Here is a 16,582-nt window from a genome sequence, read left to right on the forward strand (position 1 = left end):
CCACCTGCACTTCTGTGGGTTCTGCCCCTGGGCCACGGGAAACATTCAGGCCACTCCTGCAACTTTGCCACCGGCTGCTTCAGCCCTGAGATGCGCACCGTGGAGCAGCTCCTGGAACTGCTGGTGTTCGAGCAGTGCCTGAACTTCCTGTCCCAGGAGATCCACAGCAGGGTGCAGAGCTGCGAACAAGCTGAGGCTCTTTTAAGAGTCTCCGCAGAGAGCCTGCAAGATGAGGAGTAGGTGAGAGACAGAGATTTCTCTGTGGTTTTGTTGTGCCCGAAGACTGGGACGTGACGGAGTCTTACTTGCCCATCCGGGTGTTTTTCATGGCCCTGAGTAGACCTCACGTGAATAAGTGACCTTTTGTAGCTTAGTCTGCAACTTTTATCCTCCAAATTTCGCCCGAGCACAGAGGGAAGAGTGACGAGTGCCCGTTTCCACTGGGGGGCAGTGTCACTGAGGCAATAGTATCAGCTCTGGCGTTAGCGCAAAGGGGTTCAGGTCCTGGCTCCGCTCGCTGCTCACTAGCTGTGTGCCTTCGGGCAAGTTCCTTTCGTCTTTGGGCCTCAATATCTCCGTTAGTGACATGGTTTCTGGGACTGCTCTGAGGATTAAAGAGAGAGCAGCATGTACGTTGTGATCACACTGCTGAAAGCGGTTAGCTGGCCAGGCGTGGGGACGCACGCCTGTAGTCCCTCCCACTGGCAAGGCTGAGGCGGGAGGTTCGCCTGAGCCCAGAACTTCTGGGCGGTAGTGCGCGCTGCCGATTGGGTGTTCGCACCAAGTTCTCCATCAATATGGGAACCTCGCAGAAGCGGGGGACAACCAGGTTGCCTATGGAGGGGCGAACACGCCGAGGTCGGGAACCAAGCAGGACAAAACTCCAGTGCAGACCAGTAGTGAGAATCGCGCCTGTGATGCACTGCACTCCAGCCTGGGCAACACAGCCAGACCCCCTCTCTAAATAAAAAACAAAACTGTTAGCTGTCCTTATATTAGGCTCAGCAGCCTGGTCTCTGCGGAGCCGGGTCTCAGTTATAATGGTGCACTTAGAAAAACAGCTTGTCACTGAGGCTTTGAGGTTCCTGTTCCAGGGCCCCCCAAGCTTATCTAGCAGTGATGAATGGGAGCGTCTGGTAAGGTGGGGAATGGGGCGGAGAAGTACATCAGAAGGTCTGTAGGGGAAAGGTGTGCGTTGGACAGGACCATCTCCTCAAACCCTCCACACACAATCCCATAGAAATTTTGCTCTTGGACATGGCATTAAAAACCACTCTAGCTTAAACCACCCGTTTCTCTTGTTGGGTTCAAAGGAGCTGACCCTGGTCTTCTATTGAGTTTGCCCTCACATTCCAGTAATAATTTCCCTATTGGGCCCTGTTGTGATGGGCAGCTTGGCTCCTTGGTCACAAACAATGGGCTGGGGACCTAAGGCCTTTTGGAGGGGCCTTTGCCTCTGGAAACAGCAGGGTACTCCGGGAAGGCTGGGGCCCCAGGCAGCATGAGCTGCATTAGCCATTAGTCCTGAGCTCCCAAAGACACCCCCATGCCTTGAAGGAGACAGGTGAGGAACTGTCATGTGGGCAGGTGGAGGCAGGCAGGCCTTTAGACCTGCCTCACCGACACCAGCCACGGGGAGCATAGCTGCCAACAGCAGAGAACTACTCAAGTCAAGGTTCTTGAGTATAGAGGGAAGGGCCTCAGAGATGGTGATTTGGGTTGTTCAGGTGGATGGGGAATGTCTAGTAGAGTCCCTCTTTTCCATTAAACGTGCAATTCTGACATGATTGTACATTGACATGCAGTTGAGAGAAATGGAGAGGTCCCCTGTAGCCTTTACCTGCTGTCCGCAGTGGTAGCGTCTGGCGGAACTAGAGTACCATGCACAGGCAGGATACCGACTTAGTGCAGCTGGATACGGAACAGCTCATCACCACAAGGATCCTTCCTGTTGCCCTTTATAGACTCACCTGCACCCTGTCCTTCCCATCACCCCCCTCCTACCCATTGCCACATCCCTCACCCCCTGGCAAGCACTAATCTCGTCTCCTTCTCTGTAATGTTGTCCTTTCAAGAATGTGTTCTAAGTGGGATCATACAGCGTGTGACCTTTTGAGATAGGCTTTCGCCCCCCACTCAGCAGCACCCTCTGGAGATTTTTCCCAGTCTTCGTGTGTAACAATATGAGTTCCTTTTTTGGCTGAGTAGCATTCCATGGTATGGATGTATTCTGTTGAACCAGTTCGTTGAACCAGTCACCCACGAAGGACATCTGGGTTGTTACCAGCTTTTGGCTGTTACAAATCAGCCGGTATGAACACTGAATAGTTTGTTGAACTGTTTGTATGATCACGGCTTTAAAATCACGGTCAGATAATTCTGACATTGAGTTCGTTTTGGAGTTTGTGGCACCTGATTGTCTTTTCTCATTGAAATTGTGAATTTCCCAGTTCCTTGCATGAAGGAAGATTTTCCGTTGTGTCCTGGACATTCGGGGCATCATGTGAGGTGACACTGGTTGTACGTAAACTCTGCGCTTCAGCAGACAGCCGCCCTGCTCAGCCCACTCGTGTGTGGCTGGGGTTGTGCGGGCAGCATGATTTCCCAGCCTAGGCGGTGCTCTGCTGGGGGGCTTGCTTCGTTGCAGGCCTCCCAGCTGCTGCTGGGGCCTGGAAGGAGCTGCCCCGGCCCCGGCCACCTAGTGGTGAGGGAAAGGTGAGTTCTGGAAGAATGCTTCCAGTGTTGCCAGTTTCTGAGGCAGGAGTCCTTCTCTCAGTGGGGTCCGGATCATTTTCTAGGCCTGGCACTTATTGTGGCCTGATACCCTTTGCTGGGGCCGCCCAGCAACAGAGCGTCTGTGGGTCTGGGAGGGCAGCCTCCCTCCCAGTGCTGTAGGAGAGGCTTCTTGGGTCAGGCACTGTGCTGCAGTGGGACCCCCTTGCTGCTGTCCCTCAGGTTATTGGTGCTTCTGGCTCAGGGTGGGGAGTCTCAGTCCTGGTTGGGGAGGGGAGCATTTCCCATGCCCGCCGCTTGTTGTGTGGCACCTCCATTCCCAGAGCCCCAGTTATGAGGCGGCTGTGGGAGGAGGGGAGTCTCAGACCCAGGGGGAGAGGAGTCCTTCTCAGTGTCGTCCTGGGAGGGTGAGCTACATGATCGCAGGCTTGGGCACTGCTGGCCGGTAGGGAGAGAAGGCTGGTATCCTGTACTGTGATCCCACCGCTCTGGAAATTATTAAGCCTCAGGCGCCTTGTCTTGTTGGAGTGTTTAGTCCTGGGGAGCAGGGCCTGGGGTGTGGGGAATGGATTCCTTGTTCTAATGATCCGTGGGGTGCCATGGGGTAGGCTGCTGTTGTCTGTGATTTCTATCACCTTCAGCCTTCCTGCACCTGACTCTTTCTCTTTCCTCCTGAGGGGACCATGGGCCACAAGGAGTCGATGGACCCAGGTGGCATGGAAGACAGATGCCACTGTCTCCCCACTGTGCCCTTCCTCCTGGCTGACTGCCCTCCTGTTGGGCCCTTCCTGCCACTTGCAGAGGGCCCTTCCTCTCTCTCCCCACACGTCTGCCCACCCTCCTCATCTGTCTCCCCCACATCTCAAATGTGGTCCTGCTCCCCTTCTGCCCCAGGGAACCTGTTCTCAGCATGCCCATACTTGCCCTCTATCCCAGGGCCCTTTTGTAGGACTGTTCTGGATGCTTCTGGGGGAAACGGACCTCGTGCTCCTTCTGTTGCCAGGGTGCTTGGGGGATATGACTGCGTACTTCTCCCAGGAGGCATGGGGCATCTGGATCCTAGCAAGAGTATCCTCTCCAGGGATGTGGGACATGGTGCAGTAGACTAATGGGAATGTGCACCCAGTCAGTAAGAACTTCCCTTCCAAGGATGAAGACTGAGCCACATTGGAGCAAGATCCTGTCCATTAGACACTCACCTCCCCAACATAGGCTCTGAGTTTGCCAAGCAACCTTCACAGGCAGCATCCCTTGATCTGATGTCCCTTGACTGGGATCAGTTCAACATCTGCCAGGTGGCGCAGTCATCAGGGACCCAAGCCCTGGCCTGCTGAGCCTGAGGAAGGGAGCCTGCAGCACAGTGGGCGTCCTCAGGCAGAACGAGTGGAACCAGTGCCCACCCCCCACTGCCCCCACCCTGCAGGCTCACAGCATCCCAGGAGTCCGGGGCTACTCTAGGGTTTTGACTCTTTGCTATGTCAAGGCACTGGTTGTATTGAATTCTCTTATGCTTTCTAGTCTCCACTAATATCTTTAGGCCCTTCCCCAAAGAAGAAAATTTCAGGGGCAGTAGCTCAGTGTTCTAGGTTTTGTGCTGTCACAGACCTGAAAAAATTCAAGGAGGATAAATGCCCATCAGTAGAGGAGTGGATAAAGATGATGTGGTACATATACACAATGGAATACTATTCAGGAATAAGAAGAAAACAAATCCTACCATTTGCAACAACATGGATGGAGCTAGAGGGTATTATGCTCAGTGAAATAAGCCAGGCAGAGAAAGACAAGTACCAAATGATTTCACTCATATGTGGAGTATAAGAACAAAGCAAAACCGAAGGAAAAGACAGCATCAGACTCACAGACTCCAAGAAGGGACTAGCGGTTACCAAAGGGGAGGCAGGGGGAGGGAGGATGGGGAGGGAGGGAAAAGGGGATTGCGGGGTATTATGATTAGTACATATGGTGTGTGAGGGGGTCATGGGGAAGACAGTGTAGCACAGAGAAGACAAGTAGTGACTCTGTGGCATCTTACTACACTGATGGACAGTGACTTCAGTAGGGAATGGGGGGGACTTGATCATATGGATGAAATGTAATAACCACAATGTTTTTCATGTGAAACCTTCATAAGAGTGTATACCAATGATACCTTAATATAAAATTAATAAATAAAAAATTCAAGGAAGAGGGGCTGTGTGCTCAGGGATTGTCATCAAGTGTTACCTGTAATCTTGGAAATTTGGAAGCAAGGAATATAGTCCAAATAGGAGCGTGTCCAAATTAAGGCTCATGGATGGGATGAACTATTATGCAGAAATGTAAATGATGCACATAAAATATGACAAGAAGCAAACCACTGGATCGCCAGGGAGGGTGTACAGGTGCGCACTGTCCAATTTTCCAACTCATATATATGTATGGAAATCCTCCTGAGAGAAAGCTTTGTGCACACCCAGAGACACAAAAAAAGAAAATGAAAAACCCATAAACCAAGATCCATGTACATTATGATTAAAGCCACACTGGAGCACACGTGGGAAGAACAAATAGCCTTCAATTTGTTTTCATGCATCAACTACATGAAGTGAGTCACAACTATAAAATCATTTATGCAAATTCTGAAATGGCCTTACTGTTAGTTTTCTTTCCTCTCTGGGACCATCTGCATGAAAATCCCTGAGCACACAAATCCTCCTCCTGGAATTTTTAAGATCTTTGACAGCACAAAACATCTTCTCAACTGTGTGATGTCCATAGTAGGGGCTCAATGAAGGTGGACCCCTTAGGTTCACATCACAGTTTCCTGGGGCAGGACTTGTGTTTGAATCTGTTTGCTAGTGACAGAGTGAGGTTTTTGTGGTTTATCTTCCCAGCATAGTGCACCAACAGGACTTTGGATTCTCAAACTCATTTCATTCTGAACCCCAAATTCTTTTCTGGTTATCCATCACTTTCCTTTTTTCTCCTTCCAAAGTTCCCCAGTCAAATGTACTTCTATTTTATATTTACACATAAGAGTTAAGGCTTTTTTGTAATACTAACTCATTCTACAAGGAATGTAAGCTCTTTCCAGACCACCACTGTAATACCCCCCCATGCAGATCTTATAATGTCATCAAAATGCTGTTGCTCTCGCGTGAGACATTGTCCCTTGAGCCTAGAACAATGAGGAGCCTCAGGTACTTGGCCCTGGGCACTAGAAAGGTATTCCAGTAGTTTTCACTAGTCCTCAATCTTGCTCTTCTTCTGGCCGGCAAACCACCAATGTCCTCTGCTTGGTTTCAATGAAATGATGTTACACAAAATATTACACGTAAAACAACACAGTGCCTGGTGTACATATTGTATTTGTGCCAAATTTGGGTAAAACTGGCAGCTTTCCTTTGTTCTCAGTCCCTGGCACTGGGATCAGTGTAAAACTGCACTGGCAGGAAACTCAGGGAGTAGTCTGCTATGGGAAGGCAGGATTGATGACCTCCTATTCCCCAGTAGTCATATTTCAAACAACAGGTGCAAGACCCTTACTGGAGGCTGCCAAGAGGTCACTCCTAGGGACAGCTGAGTTCTACTTTTTCCATTCCTACTTTTAAATTACATACATAGTTTTATGCTCTAACATTCTTATAAAAAAAACGACAACAGATTTCAACTGATTTTCTATGCAAGTGAGACTGATGCTGGGAACAAAACAGATCACTGGCCCCGAAGACCAGGTGGCTACAAAGGAGATCTATGAGTAGTGGACTGAACCTGAACCTCCCCTCCTGGAGCTTAGGGAGTACAAAAGATGGCCAAGGCTCTGGCTGGAGTATCAACACCATATTTACATAACAATGAAAACACAGACAGCCGTACCAGGCATAAGGCAAGGACAGTACAAGTTGTACAACAAAAATCACTAACTTCTTTGACATTTTTTTCCCAGGAAATCTACTTACAAATCACTTAATCTTAAATTTTTTTATGGCAGTAACAAAAGAATATATGTATCTGAACACTGTAATCAGCAGTTTGAGGTTTTAGACTCAGCAGCCTTTTAAAAACAGTTTAGAAAGATGACTGTTGAATCACTCCATCAACATATACAATTTCAGAACGTGCAAAATCACCAAGGCCACTTTAAGAATTACACTTTATTTAAATGTTTCACAAGCAGCTGAAATAACTAAGTCTTGATATGGGTTACAGGAAAACCTACCAGCAAATATAGCAGCAATGGAAGAATTCCTAACTTTTCTGTGGGTGTCAGGAGCTCAAGAATGACAAGAACAGTTGAAGGGGAAAAGTGCCTTTGTTTTGTAACATTTTTTAAGCTGTCAATCTAGATTTATTCATGTGCTTTTTGGCCATATGGGTATCTTCTTTGGAGAAATTTCTGTACAAGTCTTTTGCCAACTTTTTAATTGTTGTTTTGACATTTTGTTATTCATTTGTAATTGTTCTTTACATATTCTGGATATTAGAATGATCAATTGATTTTTGCCAAAGATACCAAGACAGTTCAGTGGAGAAAGGATGATACTTTTAAAAAATGGACCTGGGACAGCTGGTTCATGCAAAAGTATGAAATTGGACCCTCATCTTACACCATGTACAAAAGTTAACTCAAAGTGGATCAAAGACCTAAATGTAAGTGCTGAAACTATAAAACTCTTAGAAGAAAACACAGGTAAAACTCTCTTGAATATAAACGTGAGCAACTTTTTCATGAACATATCTCCCCGGGCAAGGGAAACAAAAGTAAAATTAACAAGTGGGACTATATCAAGCTGAAAAGCTTCTGTACACCAAAGGACACCATCAACAGAACAAAAAGACATCCTACAGTATGGGAGAATATATTCATAAATGACATATCCATAAGGGGTTGACATCCAAATTATAAAGAGAGCTCATGCACCTCAACAAACAAAAAGCAAATAAGCCAATTAAAAAATGGGCAAAGGAACTGAACAGACACTTCTCCAAAGAAGACAATCAGATGGCCAACAGGCACATGAAAAGATGCTCTACATAGCTAATCATCAGAGAAATGCAAATTAAAACCACAATGAGATATTACCTCACACTAGTTAGGATGGCCAAGATCCAAAAGACAAACAACAACAAATGTTGGCGAGGATATGGAGAAAGGGGAACCCTCCTATACTGCTGGTGGGAATGTAAATTAGTTCAACCATTGTGGAAAGCAGCATGGAGGTACATCAAAATGCTCAAAACAGACTTACCATTTGACCCAGGAATTGCACTCCTAGGAATTTACCCTAAGAATGAAGCAGCCCAGTTTGAAAAAGACAGATGCACCCGTATGTTTATTGCAGCACTATTTACAATAGCCAAGGAATGGAAGCAACCTAAGTGTTCATCAGTAGATGAATGGATAAAGAAGAGGTGGTACATATACACAATGGAATATTATTCAGCCATAAGAAGAAAACAAATCCTACCATTTGCAACAACATGGATGGAGCTAGAGGGTATTATGCTCAGTGAAATAAGCCAGGCGGGGAAAGACAAGTACCAAATGATATCACTCATCCGTGGAATAGCAAAAACTGAAGGAACAAAACAGCAGCAGACTCACAGAACCCAAGAATGGACTAATAGTTACCAAAGGGAAAGGGACACTGATGGACACTGACTATAATGGGGTTTTGGGGGGGGACTTGGTGAAGGGGGAGCCTAGTAGACATAACATTCCTCATGTAATTGTAGATTAATGATACTAAATTTAAAAAAAGGATGGAACTAGAGGGCATAATGCTGAGAGTAATAAGCCAAGCAGAAAAAGAAAAATACCGTATGATTTCACTTATTTGTGGCATCTATAAAAAATTTTAACAAAATAGCAGTAGACTCATAGACACTGAAAAGAGGCTGGTGGTTTCCATGGGGGAGGGGTTGGTGTGAGTGGGTGGGGTGGATGGGGCAGATAAAGGGGCACAAAAATTCTCAGCCATAATATAAGTTGGTCATGGGACTGGTAGTATAGCATGGAGAATATAGCTCATGATTCTGTCACACCTTTCTATGTTGTCAGATAGTAACTGCACTAGTGGGGGTGAGGATTTAATAATGTGGGTAACTGGTGGACCAGTGTCTTGTATACTTAAAACTAATATAAGATGGTATATCAACTATACTTCAGTAAAAAAAGAGACCACCTCACACCCACTAGGATGGCTACAATTAGAAATAAATGGAAATTAGCAGGCTTTGGTGATGACGTGAGGACGCTGGAAACATTGTACTTTCCGGTAGGAATGCAGAAGCTGCAGCTGCTGTGGAAAATAAGTTGAAGGTTCTGAAACTGTTATACACACAATTACCATACGACCCAGGAATTCTACTCCCAGGGACCCACCTAAAAGAATTGTTATTTTCTATTATGTTTAAGCAAGCATCCAAAAACACAAAAAGAGAACAAAACAAAATGATTAAAATAGCAGTAGAGTCATAGACATGAGAAGTGACTGAGGCTGGGGTGAGTGAGTGAATGGGGGAGGGGGATGAAGGGGCACAAAAGTCAACAAGCCTTGGTGGTGATGTGCAGAAACTGGAAGCACTGTACTTTCTACTCCTACGTCCCTAGAAGCAGAATTCCTGGATCATATGGTAATTGTACGTATAACTCTTTCAGAAACCTGCAAATGATTTTCCACAGCAGTCGCATGCTGTAATATGGATGGACCTCTAAAATAAGTGTACAATTGGGTAGCATTTAATACATTCATTTTGCTGTACATCTATCACGTCTATCTACTTTGAAAACATTCTCATTACCCCCAAAGGAGACTCCCATCTCCCTAGCTCTGGAAACTACTAATCTGCATTCTGTCCCTATGGATTTACCTATACTGGGTATTTCATATAAATGGAACCATAAAATCTGTGACCTTTGCTGCCTGATTTCTTTTATTTGGTATATTGATTTTTGAGGTACATCCATGTTGTAGCTTGTGTCAACATTCTATTACCTTTTATTTGGCTTTACAATTATCCATTGAATAAATTAACCACATTTTGTTTATTAAATCCAGATTTGGTTAAAATTGCAATATTTCCAGAATCTGCCACCCGGCCTTAGTGCATCTCCATAGCAGTAGGTGTTTCCAAGGGGTGGAGAGAAGTAGTCCATCTCCATATCGTAGGTGATTACAAGGGGGAGCGAGGGCATATCTGGACCAGAGAGGTTGGGTGGGGTGCCTTACTGCAGCCAGGTTGCAAGAGACACTGGAAAGCGGAAGTGGACTGCTTGTAAGTGATAAACGGGTTTCTCCAACTTTATTTGTCCCTTTGACTGATTTTGGTTCAAAGGTATTTTGCCCTGGGCTGGGAAAATATTTTCTCCCCAGAGTTACATCTGGTGGTAGTCAGCAGGACCTCTGAACCCTAAATCTGTCTTCATGGGTGTGACCCTTGGGCAGGCTGCCCCTAGAGATGGTGGGGAGATACCCGGAACCACCTCACCATGGATGGTGAGGAGGCCCCCGTGGCTGCAGTAGTGGAGGGTGCAGCTTCACCTCAGAGCCCCCTATCTTTGGGGCTTCCAAATGGGGAGCCCTTAGTGGGGATTTGGTCTAGGGTAGAGCATCTGCTAGAGCGGTGGGGCCTTCCCCAGAATTGGGGAAGGGTGGAGACACCAGGAGCAGTGGAATTAGCCCTCCCTGAGAGAGAAGACTGCTTAGAGGCCCGGAGTGGCCGTGGAGCAGCAGGATTGTGGGGTCTGTTTCTCGAGATAGTGGAAAGGGTTATAGAAGAGAGAGACTGATTTCAGCATCGCTTGGAGGAGCTGGGCGATGCCCTACGGGATGCCCCTAAGAAAGACATTTGACACATGGACCAACCATGGCTGGCCCTTCTGGCACCTTGGGGATAAGGCCTGAAGGCTGGCCTCCTGTGTGTTCCCGGAGTAAGAGCAGAGGGGCCCCCAAAGATGAAGGTAGTGTACCCAAAAAGGCAGGAAGGTAAGAGCTTCTTACTGGGGAGTTTCATCTTAGCATGTGCCTCCAGTAGCCCTACATACAGACCCATCAGTAACCCCCACACGGAGAGGAGTGAAAGCCTGGTGTACTAGACCAGGATGAGATCCCATTCCTGCCACTGTCCCATCACAGGGGCACCCTCTTGCGTGCATCCTACTTGATGGACAAGATTTGCTATGCTGGAGTCATTAAAACATGTATCCTATCGCCCTTAAGGTTACTTTCTTCCGTAGTTCCTGTGGCCTGGATCTGCCCCCCGGCTGCAGCTGCCCCGTGATGATTGCTCTGAACGCCCTACCTGTTCAGCTACTCACCGCCTGTGGAGTGGGCGAGCTATGGTCGAAATCTGCCTAGGACTTTGAATTTAGCTGGCTCCTCCAGCTGGAGGATTATCGTGATTTTATTGCTGTTGCTATTGTATGTTAGCAGTGTGGTTACAGTGCTCCAGTTTTCTCACACAGGGGCCATTGCAGAAGATGCGGAGTGAGTAGATTGTGAGGCAGAATTTCTCGAGAGGTGGGCTGTGGGTAAAATGGCAGTGTTTCCAGAGTCTCTCACCTGGCCTTAGTGCAGCTCCATAGCAATAGGTGTTTCCAAGGAGTGGACAGAATAGTTCATCTCCATATCAGTACGTAATTACAAGGGGAAGGGAGGGCATATCTGGACTGGAGAGGTTGGGTGGGGTCCCTAATTGCAGCCGGGTTGAGAGAGACACGGCCAAGCACAAGTGGACGACTGCTTGTAAGCAATAAATGGGTTTCTCCCACTTTATTTGTCCCTTTGACTGATTTCGGTTCAAAAGTATTTTGCCCCAGGCTGCCCTCAGAGGGACACACATGAATTGTCGATCTAAATGTATAAGATAAAATAATACAAGTTATAAATGAAAACATAGGAAAATATCTTAATGACCTTGGGGTAGGCAATGATTTCTTCACCAAGACTCCCACAGCACTAGTAAGAAAGGAAAATACTGATAAACTGGACTGCGTTACAACTGGGAACTTTTCTTCCTGAAGGGACATCACTGAGTGAGTGAAACAGCACCCTCTGCAGTGGGAAAATACATCTGCATTACATGGATCCAACAAAGGACTCATTCAGTACCAAACACATCAGTGAAAAAAACCCTGGAAATTTGGGGAAGAGACTTGACAGGCATTTCAAGAGTATATTTAAATACTCATTAGACACATATTAAACACAGGAAAAGGTGCTTATCTTAACTGATCATCAAGGAAATGCAAATTAAAACCACAGTTCTAATACTCACCAGGACGGCTGAAATGAAATAGATAATTTCAAATGTTGACAAGGCTAAGGAGCAACTAAAACTCTCGTACACTGCTGGTGGAAATGTAGATTGGTACACTTTGAAAAACATTTTGGAATCTAAAGTATCCAAAGAAGGTGAACATATGTAAACCCTATGACTCAACCATTCCATTCCTAGTGCACCAGAGTCCTGGTAATGTTCTTTTTCCTGATCTGGGTGGTAGTTATGAGGATGTTCAATGAGTGAGAATTCCCTGAGCTGTACACTTGATCCTTGAGCATTTTTCTAGTTGTGTGTCAAGCTTCAGTGAAAGTTTCTTTTTTTAAAAGGTTACAAAATATGTAAGTTTACTGCAGGACTCCTGGGCAGCATAGGTAAATGGAATGGAAATGCCTACACATCATTTTGAGGCTCAACCATGATTTGAATCTAAAAATCACTACAAGCAAAAATTTTCTCATTATAATGCTTTGGGATTTTTCCTTTTCTTTTGCAATTTCAACAACACATTTCTCAATTTCTTCAGGACTTAAAATCTTGAGGGGCTGATCTCTCTGCATGAACGCAAGCTCGATGGTTTTCTGCCATACTGAACCACTTGCAGAGAAGGGCCTTGATAACCAGTTTAATGGTCACATTGTCCATTCGGATGGCCTCATCAGTGTAATTCTCTTCTCTAGAAATTCACGCCCCACCCTATGCCATTGGCCTTTCAGGCATGGTAGGTGCCTGAGGGATCAGTCTGACAGAGTCTGGGGGTTGCCATCAAAGTCAAAACCCTCAGTAAGTGCAGAGATGCCAAACTGTCTGAGCCCACTGCTGGGTCGCCCTGCTTCAGACTGGCAATGTAGTGAGTGATGCACTCTGCAGGGACGGGGTCTTCCACGGCCAGCTGGTGGCTCTGGCACTCCACCCAGACCCTGTTGATGACTGTTTAGCACAGGCAGTGAGGCCCGCGAAGGCCAGGCAGACATTGTCATCCAATGCACAGATCTTCCGCACCGTTCCTCTATCCTGCAGTTCGGCTGCCCACTTGATCTCCACGCCAAGAACAACAATGTCTTTTCCTCAAATGCCAACTGTGATGGGGCCCTCCTTCATGCCTTCCTGCATGTATTCCACTTTGAAGAGGTGGCCACGGGCTGAGAAGACCGTGATGGTGTGCATGTAGTTTATGCTGGCAGAGAGGCGTGGCCAGGCCCAGAAAAAGCGCGCATGCTCAGTGCAAGCACAGCCCACGATTCATGACACTGCTGTGCCTGCGCCGCATGCCTGCCCACCCCCAGTGCCACCAAAAACTTTCTTTAAAAATGCATAAAAGTAGGGGGAGAAATCCCTTGACCATGATATTCTAGGTGTTAATGTGTTTTGTTTGATTGAGTTATTACAACTATCAAATAAATATATTATAAATTTGGTAATAAATAAAAAACACTGGAAATCCCACTCTTAATTATCCGGATGATTTAAAGAATTGGTTTGGGTCATGAATACATTATTTCCAGAATGAGGCCTGGCTTACCACCAATTATACCCCCATTTCGCATTTCATTTCGTAAATGGGCATGAAAGGAAGTTTGCACGGTCATACAAAAGTTTTCTCAATTTCCTTTAGAACTATATGGCATAAATCAAATGCTGAGCTACGATCAACTTTTCTCAATGATGATCCTATGATCCGCTGATCAGTCCTCTGTCAATTCTGTCTAAAGGAAAAAACAGGAAATTATTTTGATATGCAGGATTTCCTACTCAGTCATTAGTCATTCAGTTTCCTGGCCAGGAGATTTTTAAAGCACCTTCAGCGACTAAGACATGTTAAATTCTGGAGGCAGCACACCATGGTGAGATCGGGGAGGAGTGGTGGTGAAGGAGAGATGGGCACAGCTGCTCCCTCAGGGTTTCCTCATCAGTTTTAAGAAGAAAAATGTATGGAACTAAGGATTTGGAAATAGATTCCTTTGAAACCACCTTGGGCCGTTTGGGGGCACCCCCAGGCACAAGTGAACTTTGGTCACTAAAGGACTCCTCAGAGGTGGCTCCTCACACTGCATTTCCAAGAGGCCGCTCTGGGCCTCAAGCACTCAGGCTGCTGCTGACCTGAAGGGGCTGGGGAGCAACAGGCCTCAGTGAGGGTGCAGGGTCTAGCTGACTGCACCAATGATCAAGTCCACCTCTGGGGCACTGGGTGATGCCAGCCCCTGCCCATCTCCAAACTGAGAGAGGAGTTAGGAGCACTCAGAGAAAGGTGAATGTCCCTAGAGAGATGCAGGCCCCTATGCTTCCCAGCTACATCATTTGCGCTGCTCTGTGACCTCTGCCAGGGTCAGTTTCCAGAGGGGACAGGGTGCCGGGAGGGCTGAGTTGCAGAAGGATGGCAGGCAGGCAGGACAGTGGAGGAGACACAGCACCAAGAAGGACAAAACCCTTTACAGAGATGCTTCCTAGTTGTTCCAGTAAGATCCCAGAGGTCCCTGCAAGGCTTCCAGCTTCATGGTGACTGATTCGTCAGGGCCTAGAGAAGCAGATTGTAGAGCTGCTTACAGGAACATTTCCTGGGCTTCCTGCCCGGGGAGGCCCGGAGCTGGTGGGCCTAGGTGCGGAGAGCTGCAGGGAGACCAGGCATGCTGGCAGTCTGGGAGACTGAAACAGAGGGTGAGATTAGGGAGGCAGACATGGAAGCCTCAAAATTCAAGCAACATGCACACTTTATACACACACTTAATTTTTGGTAGTGATTTGCCAATTGGATGAGAATAAAGCACAGATTAAGTTCACATTTAACCCTAACGCGGTCAGCCCCATAGGCTCAGGGAGCCTATATGGACATCCGGGCCGGGGCCAGCCTTTGATAGACTTACTGGACTTCTAAGACAACCTCTGCCCTCAAGGAAAAGTACGTTAAGACGTGTTCTGACAGCAATCAGTTGTCAAAGTGGGGCTTCTGGAGCATCAGCATCACGTGGGGACTTGTGAGAAAGGCGTTTTCTGCCCCTAACCCAGACCAACTGAAGTAGAAATTCTGGGAATGACGTCTGACAACTGGTGTTCTAACAAAATCTGAGTTTTAAATGCTGTTCAAAGAGAACAGTAAGTATGGAGTGAGTTTTGAAGGGCGAAAAGGAGGAAGATGGGATGTGATGCTCAGGGAAGAATGTGGACAAGTCGGGAGGCAATATTGGGGACTAAAAACAGAGAATAATCAAAGACAGGTTAAGAGCCTGGCTCAGCATCAGGGATATGTGAGCTGGGAGAAGAAAGAGGGGAGGCTGCCATGGGGAGGAGCCCTGTGAAGGGCCTTGAAGCCAAAGCAGGGAGTGGGACTTCAAAGATAAGGGAGCTGGGAACTGTTGAAACTGAATGGAAGAGTGACTCAGTGGCCACAGTGTTGGAGGAAAATGAATGCATTATGTAGCACGGAAATACGGAGTTGGGATGTTTTGAGGAGAATCTGCCTCCAGGGTCATGCTCCGCGTGTGCAGTGTTTCCTGTGACTCTTCAAGTCCCAGACCCTTCCGAGCCTGAGAATGGGTAGAGGGAGTATGGTTCCCCAGCTCTTAGTCTACGTACAGGGCCAAGAAGTACTTTTGGAGGACACGGCCTCCCCTGTTCACAGGGCAGCTCCTTCTCAGAGCTCAGGACTAGAAACCCCCACCCGAGGGGTTATCTTGAGAAAATCGAGTTTGGCGCCCTCCAGGAACAAAACAGACCATCGCCGAGAAGGGATTCCCAGCTCTGTGTGAGACGGCCAAGATATCCCAGTTGGAGAATGATACTTCCCAAGAGGCCGCTGCCAGGAGCTGAGTGTGTCATAGTGTCTGCAGAGAGGGACCTTAGTTTCAAGGCCTGGGACTGGGGAGGTTATTCCAATGCTTCCTCTGCCACAGGGCCCTGTGAAAGGAAACCTCCTAAGTTGCGGGTGTCTCTCCTGTAAAACAAGGGCTATCTATGGTCTCCAGGCTTCCCAGGGCCCTTTCAGCCCTGACATTCGAGATGTAAGGGAGGGGGGAATACAGCTTTAAGTAACTGCAACGATCTTGTGGAAGGGACCCGAACAGGCTCCGGAGTAACAGCCGTGTCATTGTTTGCTGGGAGGGAGAAGATACAGACCTGAGTCCTGCACACACTGGCTGGGACCACGGGCACCCTGGGCCTCTGGGCTGCAGCAAGCAGCCACGCTGGGCTGGCTTTCCGAGCCCTTGCCTTCCAGCTTCAGGCTTCCAGATGCAGACCTGAGTGGAAAAGGACCACTGTCCTTCTCCTTTCTCATCCCTTCTGCCCAGTCCACATTACCCCTCACATCCTTCCCTAGGACAGGAGCCCAGGATATGAACCCACACCCCTCACACCTGGCTCGGGCCAGCTTTTGTCCCCTCACTTCCATGTCCATCTGTGGGAGCTGCAGGGGAGCCTTCTGCCTCTTCATTCTGTGCCCTGCACGAATAACCAGCTGCTTCTCTAGTCCCTGAGCTTTTGCATGCTGTCTTCCTGTTGTGTCCTCAGAAAGGCAGTGGCATAACCATCTTTCAGGCACATGCTGGGGAGGTGGTGGGCAAGTATAAAGCCGAAGGACAGCTCTCCCCTT

General features: G+C 47.4%; 1 pseudogene; it reads right to left on the minus strand.

The window, feature by feature from the left end:
* Positions 1 to 10,940: 10,940 nt before the first annotated feature.
* Positions 10,941 to 15,209, minus strand: LOC118935167 (proteasome subunit alpha type-7-like; annotated as a pseudogene).
* Positions 15,210 to 16,582: the final 1,373 nt, after the last annotated feature.

This window comes from Manis pentadactyla, chromosome X, assembly GCF_030020395.1.
Source record: "Manis pentadactyla isolate mManPen7 chromosome X, mManPen7.hap1, whole genome shotgun sequence".
NCBI classification, from domain to species: domain Eukaryota; kingdom Metazoa; phylum Chordata; class Mammalia; order Pholidota; family Manidae; genus Manis; species Manis pentadactyla.